This window comes from Mauremys mutica, unplaced genomic scaffold, assembly GCF_020497125.1.
Source record: "Mauremys mutica isolate MM-2020 ecotype Southern unplaced genomic scaffold, ASM2049712v1 Super-Scaffold_100329, whole genome shotgun sequence".
NCBI classification, from domain to species: Eukaryota; Metazoa; Chordata; order Testudines; family Geoemydidae; genus Mauremys; species Mauremys mutica.
Genome location: NW_025423315.1, coordinates 156,152 through 165,022, shown reverse-complemented (window position 1 = coordinate 165,022; position 8,871 = coordinate 156,152). Strand labels below are relative to the sequence as shown.

The window sequence follows — 8,871 nt, the reverse complement described above, 5'->3', positions numbered from 1 at the left end:
GGGCATCTGGCACCTGGAATGTGGCAGGGATTCAGGGGCCCAAGAGGAGGCACTTAATGTTAAGGTGTGAAAGGAAAGATCTATGGTAGGAACTGGCTTCCTTCCTCTGGACCACACAGTGTTTGGTGTTGGGGCGGATTTTAATTGTGTCAGCCAGCCTGAGAACCGCTGGTCCCATTTTCTCTACCGTCAGAGGAAACGTTTTTACAATGAGCACTACCTGGCGCAGGTCTGTAGTGAGGTCAGCTTAGAGGACGTGTTTCTCTGTAATGGAACCAGTGGAGGGTGGGCAGTAACCTCCTATTACTCTGACCCGAGCTCACAGCAGCCGCAGAGGGGATACACGTTTCTGCAGGGACAGGCCAGGAGTCGCACTGACCGGATTTCCGTGAAGGAGAGCACGTCGACAGCCCAGTGCAGGGTGGTGCCAATGGACTGTTCAGATCACGCAGCTCTCACCATGTGCTCAATGTGGGCAATTCCCTGACCCACGGCAGAGGATATTGGAAGCTGAACATCCAGAGCTTGCAAGATAAAGGAGCAGGGGGGTGAGGCCTGTCAGTGTTGGCAGAATGGGAAAGCATCAGAGGGTTCTATGGCAACCAGGGGGATTGGTGGGAGTCAGTGAGGGAGGAGTTGGCGGCTTTGTTCCAGTGATCAGGCAAACACCACAACATTAAAGAAACCAATGGTGCCAAGTCCTGCAGCATCGCCTGTGGGATTTCCACAAGAGCATCCAGGGAGGGGAGCCAGTCAGCATGTCACTGTACGACTGGATCAAGTGAAAGCTGGCTGAGTTCCAGGATATGAGGCTCCAGCTGGCCGATATGAGTGGGAGCACCGAGTGAAGGGAGGGGGTGGCCTCCTCTGACATTTTTGCAGCCTGCAGGGAACAAAGACAAAGTAGGGGGATGTGGGGACTCAGCACAGGCCCCACAGATGTGGTAGATCAGTATTATAGCTGATGGAGGAGGAAAGAGAGTCCTGCGAGAGGAAGCTGCTGGTGGGAAGAACATGAGGCTTTTAACTGGGGGGTCCAGTGTTTGAGTCCTAGTTTTAGCAGCTGGCTTTTAAGCTGCTGTGCAGGCCAGTTCAGCTGTCAGAACACTGACTAGTGCAAGCTGGGCTCAGATCTCAGTGGAAATTTGGGACCTGTTGCTTCATACCTAAACATAGGTGGAGTTTCAAGGCTTTGTCTTGCTCTTTCAAATGATGCGGGAGCCGGTCTTTTTCCTGCTGGCTGTTGTGACTTGCGCACCAGAGGGGACGCCGGATCCAGCAGGCTGGCCTTGTCTGGAGCCCTATAGGGAAGGATGGGAGCTGGCTTTACTCTGAGTTCTGCAGCCAGGCATGGGAGGCCGCCCTCTTGGTTGACCTACTGGCCCAAATTCACTTTGGCGGCATTGGTCTTTCCCCAGAAATGCTGAAGCACAGGCCTGAGGGAGGGAGACTCAATCCCCCTCCCTCTTGGTCAGAGCAGAAGAGGCGGCTGTAAGAGCGGCCAGGTTCCTGAGCTGGGTCTTCCAGCGTTTGGGGAGGGTGGAGCTGACTGCGGCATGGTGCTGGCAAAATGCCTCAGGGCGCTGGCGGGAGGAGCAGGCCAGGGCTAGGGCTGGGAAGAGAGAGAGAGAGACCAGCAGGTTTCTTCTAGTGTTTGCTGGGCTCTTTTTCTTCAGTAATTTCTCCTCTGCATGAACTTGCTCACTTTCTCTGTAGGAGACTGGCTAGCTCAGTGGGCCAAGCGCCAGACTTTTAATCTGATGGTCCAGGGTTCAAGTCTTTGGTCAAGCTCTTAACTATTCCCCAAGGTCTTCAAAATCTCTGTCTCCGGAGTCCTCCTTGATGTTACTTTTTCTCTTCAGGATTTTGCCTTTCCTCAGAAGGGCCTTTTGTGTGTGGGATTGAAGGGGCAACTTCCTGACACCCCCTCTGTCCTCGCAGGCTGGAGGAATAAAGGCCTCTGGGCAGGGGCAGCCCTAGACTAGCTGCCAGCACCTGGCGCCCCAGGCAAAGCCCGCAATTGTCACCCCCCACCCCCAAACCCCAAGGGCAGAGCTAGGCTGAGGTTTTTTGGTAAACTGGGAAACATTTTGCCCCTTTTTTCCTTTTAATGTTTTTAAGCCTTTTTTTAAAAACAAATGCTTAATTATTCGGTTTGTCCATCCGTCCGTCTGTCCAACCAATGTTTCTTTCTCCATCCTTCTGGTTCTGGCTGCCCCTTACTACAGCCATAACTTTGGTCTTGAACTTTATAGAGTAGTGAGGTACCTTAAGAGTTACATGCTAAATACCAAACCCAAACAACACTAGTTACCTGTGTCTGGCAAAAGGTGTCTGGCAGTTTTGCCACTTTGAATGATTCAAATGGATTTTCAGTGGCATTATTAAAAAAACCCAGCAAAGCAGAACCAAACCAATTCATCTTAAACCTACAAAACAAGAGTTTTACAAACCACGAGTGTCAGTTTAGGTCCTTAAAACCTTACATCATCACACACAAAGTTCTCTTTTGCCTAACATCCCTTACACTGCGATTACTCTTTTTTACACAACTGACCCCCGATTACACGTCCATCTTGTACAACCAGAGCCAGCCAGGGGCAGGCAAGTTAAGTGCCAATAGAAACCCCGGACATTCCTTTAGTGATTTTGCTTACATTACCCAGGAGTCAAATCATTTTGATGAGATTATCTCCCCGCCTGCTGCCTGTAGCCATCCCCTATAGACCATTTCTGTGGGCAAAGGGCCCACTTCCCCTCAGAATGGCTGTAAAGGCTTCTTGGGACAAAACATAGTGGTGGTAGTAGCCACTTTACCTGACCCTCTTGTATAATTTAATTACCAAACTTCTATCAAATATGACTGCACAGAGCTGCACATACAGTTACGTACAGTTACATTCACTGAAAGTGAGCAACTGTCCCCAGAACGCACTGCCGGGAGCCTTAAAGTATCTGCTAGTGGCACAGGTACCTTTTAAGTACCGAGACATGCAGTGACACATCTTTCATGGGAACCGGTCGGCGTGTGCAGAGCAATGGTTGCCCACAGGCGCTGTGTCAGGCTCTGGCACCGCGTGAGACAATGGACCACTTTCTGGTGGCTGGTTTGTTTCCCCGACAGGTGTGGGGACTTCTGGCTACATGATGGCGGCTGCCAGACTCAGTTGGACAGGATTCTTCTCAGCTCACCTGAGGGTTGTTCCTGGACAAACGAGGGCAACCACAGGGCGCCAGCAGAACCAGCTGCAGCAAGGGCGCCCTCCGCAGGGGCCGCTGTATAGTGGGCAGGTGTCACGGGACACACTGCGCCTGCTCAATGTCAGAAAATCCCCTTCAGACTAAACCAGTTTGTTTCTCGAAATCAAAACAAGTGGGATGAAAGTTCTTTGCAAAAATATTGTGTTGCAAAACAAAAGCATCTCCTGATTGTCACAGTGTGTTAAATTGTCTCGTCACACACAAAGAGGAGACACTTAGACCACAAACATTAGATAGGATGCTTCAGTCTGAGCTGAGTAGTTGCTGCTCTTAACAATTTCAAAATAAAAATCAAATAGACTATTTCAGCTATTCTAATATGTCATAATCTGCTCTGAGTAAACGTGATAGGACACCTCATATTATGCACTACTCCTAGTGACACTCTCCAATGGATCCTCATCCTCCACCCACCGTGAGGTAGGTAGGAGCAGATCATTATTATCCCTACTTGAAAGAGGGAGAAGCTAAGGCTGAGAAAGGAGAATTGACTTGTCTTAGGTCACACAGCCAGCCAGGGGCAGAGTTGGAAATAGGACCCAAGAGCCCTGATTTTCAAACTAACCATCAGATCTTGAATTTCAAACATTGAATGACTTGAGTAAAGTGCTCTCCGATGAGCTCCAGACCAACAACAGTGCACAGTAATTATTCAGCAAGTATTTGAGGAGAACTGCAATGTTAGAGAGAATCATGAACTGCTCAGAGACCATTAATACAGCGAAGCAGCAAAATTTGTCAAACATATGACTGGTTCTGACTTATTTACTTGGTCTTAAAAGAGAACAACAAGGACCTGAGTCTCCTCCCTGTCAATAACCCCCTGCTCAGCCAATCAGGGTAGAGACTGAGGATGGGAGGCTGAGGGTTCTCACCAGAGAGCCCAAAGGATGGCCCAGGCCACCAGTGGGGATCACTGCCCGAGCACTATTTCAGCCTCACATTTTTGGGTGGACCTCCCACAGTGGGAGCTGCCACTCCACACACACCAAACTACACACACACACACCCCTCCTGGTGTTGGGAGGGGAACAGGAGAAAGGACAAAAGAAGCAAGAGACGAAGAGAAAGGAGGGGGGGAGGGATGCAGGAAAAGGTGAAATAAAAAGGACAAACAATAATGTCCCCAGTGGTTCTAAGGGACAAAATCCCAGGTGCAGAATAAAATTCTGCCTCCTTAAGCTTGTGTTTTCCATGCCTAGAATTCAACTGTCACTAGATGGATCATACTGAACAGGTTTCAAACCTCGAGGAGGCTCTTACCTTCTAAACAGGGATGGCTGTTTTCTAGTTAAATCACTAAAAGGGAAGGAGAAAACTCAAAAGAGGTTCCTCCTGGCGCTCACGTCGGTGAACCCGAATACTCTCTCAGTCCTCAAAGAGAGACCTGGAGAAGGAGACTTGCTGAAGCAAAGCCACAGGGGTCTCTGAGGTTTCCCTGACCCCTCGCCCCTGTCCTGCCTGGCTGATGTCAGCATCTTTCTGTGAGGTCACCACCTCCCCACCACCTTTGACCAATAGTCTGAGGTCCTGCAAAAAGCCTTTGTGATGTCACTGCCACACCCCTCCCTTGCTGTGCCAATGTCCTGCCCCTGCCCAGGCACTTTGGAGGTTTGAGCTACTCCCTGTGGATCACCCCACTCAAGGAGCGTTCGTTCTAGGCAGCAAGCCGGCTAGACAGGGAAACATCAGATGCTGCTCCCAATGCTACACTCAGTTTTTCAGAAATTAGTCAACTTTATGGCCAGAAGAGACCATTAGAGCATCTAATCTGACCCCCTGCATATCACAGGCCTCCTGTATGACACAACAGCTACTTTTGGGGCAAACACATTCCAGAAAGGCATCTAATCTTCATTAAATGACATCAGGAGATGGCAAATCCATCACTTTCCTTGGTAGCTTGTTCCTGTGGCAAATCATCCTCGTTGTTGAATATTTGTCTTATTTGTAATATGAATTTGTCTCTTTTCACCTTCTAGCCATTGGGTCTTGTTATGCCTTTCTCTGCTAAATTAAAGAGCCCTTTCATACCCAATCTTTTCTGTCCATTAAGGCCCTTCAACACTTCAGTGAATTCACCTTTCAATCTTCTTTTGATAAGCTAAACAGGTTGAGCTCATTCAATAGCTCTCTAGAAGGCATTTTTCTCCAGCCCTCAGAACATTTGGTGGCTCTTTGGTCATCAGATTCCTGAACTGTAGCTTTTTCTTCTGCACAGCATAGCTCCTGGAGAAGAGGGATCTGCAAATGTACATTCATATGATACCTTTTTTTATTTGATGAAAACATAAACTAGACACTTAGAGGATTGGAACTGATTTCAGCTGATGGACAGCTTTGCTAGGTTTTTATGCATTTGAACAGCGAAATGTTGAGTGTTTACATTCATATCAAGCACCCCCGTATAGTGGAGCTCCTGAACATAATGGAGAATGGAAATGAAAATGTTTTCCTTTTAAAAAAAAGAAAAGAAAAAAGGTTATAAGAGAACACAGGGGTTTGAACCAAGGACTACTTCATTGGCAGTTAAGCACTCTACCACTGAGCTATACCCTCATGACAGCAAGAGTATGGAATTGTGATCTCCAGGACTTTGAAGGATAGACCCTGCTTCATCGAGCTCCTTTGCCATTCCCAGACCACAGGTGGTTTTAAAAATGGGGTTTGATTAAACTTCTTAAATGTGGTAAACACCACAGCTTGCACACCCACCGATATAGCTTCTCCCACTGACATAGCTGCCACCTCTTGGGAAGTGAATTAACTACACCCACAGGAAAACTCTCTCCCATCAGCATAGAGCAGTGGTTCTCAAACTGTGAGTCAGGACCCCAAAGTGGGCCATAACCCTGTTTTAATGGGATCACCAGGGCTGGCATTAGACTTGTTGGTGCCTGGGGCTGAAGCCAAAAGTCTGAGCTCCACCACCCAGGGCTGAATCCCTCAAGCTTCGGTTTTGCCCTCCCCTAACTGGGGCAGGGCTCAGGCTTTATCTCCCCTGCCTCTGCTCAGTGTGGAGGGGGTTGGTCCCTCTTTCCAGGGCCATGTAGTAAGTTGTGTTTTTTTTTGGCAGAAGGGGGGTTGCAGTGAAAGGAAGTTTGAGAAACCCTGGCATAGAGCCTCTGAATATGTCTAGACTTGGCTCCCTGTGGGGGATCAGAGACGGAAAGTACAGCCATGGAGACACCCCACACGCCTAGCAGGCCGACCTTACCCCCCTTCCAGCCCCGGATTCGCCCCCTAATCATCCTACTGCCACTCAGAGCCACAGCCGTGGAGGTGCTGAAGGAGGGAGGGGTGACTCCAGGGTGGGGTTCTTCTCTAAAGATGGCTGGCAGAAAGGTGGTGCTCAGCTCTGTCAGCGACCTGCCCAGGTGCCTCGCTGCCAGGGGATGCAGACGTTTCTGTAAGGTGATTAAATGGGGTATTTGGCTTCTGAGTGAATGTGAGGAATGTACAATTCTGAGAGGGAATTTCCATCTCTCTTACCACTGCTTTTCAGGGCCCCAGTAGCCTAATGGAGAAGGCATTGGCTTCCGAAGCCAGGGATTGTGGGTTCAAGTCCCATCTGGGGTAAAAAACTTCTTTCTTTTTGTATATTGCAAAGAAGCCTTGGTGCTATGGCATCTTCCACTTGTCAAATGCTTTCTAGACCCATCAGTAGCAAACACTTAATACTAGTGTTTGTCTGAGAATAGAAGGAAAGGGAGTGTTTATTCCCACACCTCAGTGAGTGAAACAGACAGAAAGAGCAAGGCCGTCCTGAAAGAGAATGGATCTGTCTGGAGACAAAGCAGAACCTGAGAATGAGCAACAGTGTGAAAAGAAGAAATTCAAATGGGTGTTAGGTGTTAGTTAGGTTGGTCTGAGAAATTTCAAGAAAATACCAATGCTCGTAGACTGATGCGGACACTGGCTGCTTCTGATCTTTTACTGAGAGTTCATTGAGAAATATTTTCCTTAACTAAGTTATGGAATATTGGGTGGGCTATGAAGGCACCATTCCTCCTGCTTTCGCCCTTCGAGACAACACGGCTACATGGCATGCGGCCAGTGCTCACCTTCCAGTCAACTGCTAGAGAAGACAACACAGACAGGGATGGCAGCAGGGCAGCCTGGAGCTCCACGGAGATGGTGGGACTAGGTCTCATCAATGGGGAGGTGGCCACCCCAGCATGCACAAGGCTGAGCCAGTAAGTGCGGCGTGTGCCCCACGGTGCCCCTACTCCCTGCATGTGGTGGTGGGGGGCAGTTACTGAGTCCGGTTGGTCTGGCAAATTTAGGGATTGGCTACACTTGCACAGGTAGAGCGCTGGGAGTTAAACCACAGCAGGGAAACCGCTGCCGTGTGTTCACACTGACAGCTGCAAGCGCACTGGAGTGGCCACATTAGCAGCTCTGGCAGTGCCACAGAGAGCAGTGCACTGTGGTAGCTATCCCAGTGTGCAAGTGGCTGCAACGTGCTTTTCAAATGGGGGACGGGGTGGAGTGTGACAGGGAGTGTGTTGTGTGTATGTGGGGGGAGCGACAGTGTGTTTGGGGGGCTGAGAGTGTGTCAGCATGCTGTCTTGTGTGTTCGGACAGCCGCAGACCCCCACCTCCCCTCATACACACTCACAACAGCAGCATTCCACACTAATGGTTGCTTTGTCCCGGAGCAGATAAGCAGCCGGCTGTCAGAAACGGAGCTTTGAAAGGGGATATCCACATGCCTGCAGCCGATTTCAAAACAATGACCAGAGTGGGCACTTGACTTCAGGGGATTATGGGACATTTCCTGAGGCCAATCACAGTGCAGTGATGCAACACGTCGTCCACACTGATGCCCGGGTATTTCAGCGGGGCTCAGCGAGCTTTATGCTTCTCATGGAGGTGGATTACCCAGAGCGCTCCAGCTGCAGAGCCCAGGTGCTCCATGTGCCTTGCCAGTGTGGACACCTCAGGAGTTAGGGCACCCGGGGCTGCTTTAATGGGCTCTAACTTGCAAGTGTTGCCAAGTCCTTAGACTATGTCACTTGTGTGACTTACTTGTGCTATTGTAATAAATACAATAGACGTGCAATGGTCAGAAATTGCACCAGCATAGAAGTATATTAAAGGGAATCCCTAAGGAAATTAAAAGTTTAAATTATCCTCCACATGTCCCGTGTCCCACTAAAATGAATCCAACCCACAGGGCAAGTGGGAAGAAGTATCAGTGTCAGGATGCTACATTGTTAGCACAGTAAATGAAGCTGCAAAATAAATGATGTTTAAATGACCTCACTCTATTTTTTACAATCCTGTGTTAAGAGGTAATAGATACAGATGGACACCAGGCAGGGTCGTTTGGAGGATGAAGCCTTTATGCTTCCATCTCCCACCGCTGTCAAGTTTTAGCCAATTAGGACAAGTCAGCAAATAAGAACAACCTCAGGTCTCAGTAACGGCTGCAGGTAGCAAAGTCCTACAGGGAGCAGTTTCTGGCACTACACCTGCACAGCTCTGCTCCCCGGCTCTTCTCGGGCTCCTGTTCTCTCCTTAGCTCTGCCCCACTCTGGCCCAGGCAGTTCCAGCTCCCACAGAGGATGGGACCCCCTGGCCTGGTGACTCCCTCATTACACTGCC

At 49.3% G+C, this 8,871-nt stretch overlaps 1 non-coding gene across 1 annotated transcript; it reads left to right on the top strand.

The window, feature by feature from the left end:
- Positions 1-6,767: 6,767 nt before the first annotated feature.
- On the top strand, positions 6,768-6,840 carry TRNAR-CCG. The gene has a single exon. It is a non-coding gene; the product is annotated as a tRNA-Arg (tRNA).
- Positions 6,841-8,871: the final 2,031 nt, after the last annotated feature.